Below are 1,649 nucleotides of genomic sequence, written 5' to 3' on the forward strand. Positions count from 1 at the left end.
AGCATACAATTTAGGGAAAATGAACAAAATAGCAATCTACTTTCATAAGTTTTTTTTATTATAATATTGTACTTCCAGTTTTTCTTATTACAACAATATACTTTCAAATTATTAAAACATTGTACTTTGAAAAATTTATCCATTATAGCATTGGGTAACCTTTTGATTTAAATTTACCCATTATACCAGGTTTCCATACCACCTCATTGTCCACATAGAATGTTCATATGTACTATAGTGATGTGACTTTCTTACTACATCATTGTACTTTCAAAATTATTTTATTATAGCATCTACTAGTTCTTATTAAACATTGTATTTTTTATTTTAATAATTATATATTTTACATGTTATTTAATAAATATACTAAATGAATTAAAAAAATTCTAAATTATTCATTAATATACCATATCAATAAAACTAGTAGAACACAACTTATCTCGCTAATATTTTTTAAAAATATGTGTTTTTTGAAAAAAGAAAAAAAAATTGTTCCTTTTTTACCAAAAAATATTATTTTTTAAAAAGTATATTATATGTGTTCAAAAACTTTTACTTGACGTATAAATATATTAAATTAGTTAGATTTTTTTGAATTATTTATTAATATAACAATATTAAAAAATTGTAGATCACAATTTATTTCGTTAACATTTTAAAAAGAACTTTATGAGATATGTATTTATTTGAACAACATAAAATAAGAAGTTTACCTTTTTTACAAAAAAATATATCTCAAAATAATGTTTCATATTTATTTAAGAAATATTTTACTCTAGAATATTTAATTTGCATGCAACTTAAGAAGAGTAAGTCAAAAAAATTAAATGTTTTGTTAGATCATAGCAATGAAAAATGAAAATCACTAATAATAATTTGAAATAGATTTTTATTTTAATTTTAGTTAAGTCATCAAAATGATGTGTCATCCACATCACCTTATTAAAGTCATACAAGCAAAAAAAAGTCAAGAGGTTAACCGTTTTAAAAGGTAACATGTTACTCATTGCTATTATGGATAGATTTTTTAATGTACGATGCTTTAATAAAAAATAATTTAAAAGTACATTGTTGTAATAAATAAAAACAAAAATAGAATGTTATAATAAGAAAATTTATGAAAGTAAGTTGTTATTTTATGCATTTAACCCTACAATTTAAATTAATCAACATACGGGAAAAAAAACTAATCAACATACAATTTGAATTAAGATTGCGTTCAGACCAGTTATCAGATCATAAAACAATTAAAAATGAATCCAACATCACCTAATTAATTATAGTGTATAATAACAAAAAAATATTTAAAAATTATCAGGTTAAATGCATTAAGCAATCATTAATAAAAATGAATAAAACAGAAAATATTTAATTTTATCTATACTATATTATAAAGCATTTGACAATAACTTTTAAAAATCATTTTTTATGTATAAAATACTGTATATTATTACATATTACTTAAAATTCAAAATTACAAATAAATTATGCATAAGTACAACTTATTAAAGCTCCATATTTGAATTCATGTAACTAACTATGGATAAACATAATCAAATAGAGGATAAACATAATTAAATAGAGGATAAATATCTCATTTTAAAATCTAAAAAATTTAAAATACAATTAGGATAATTATCGAGTTCTAA

The sequence above is a fragment of the Cynara cardunculus genome (assembly GCF_001531365.2).
Source record: "Cynara cardunculus var. scolymus isolate 2C chromosome LG 5, CcrdV1, whole genome shotgun sequence".
Classification (NCBI taxonomy): domain Eukaryota; kingdom Viridiplantae; phylum Streptophyta; class Magnoliopsida; order Asterales; family Asteraceae; genus Cynara; species Cynara cardunculus.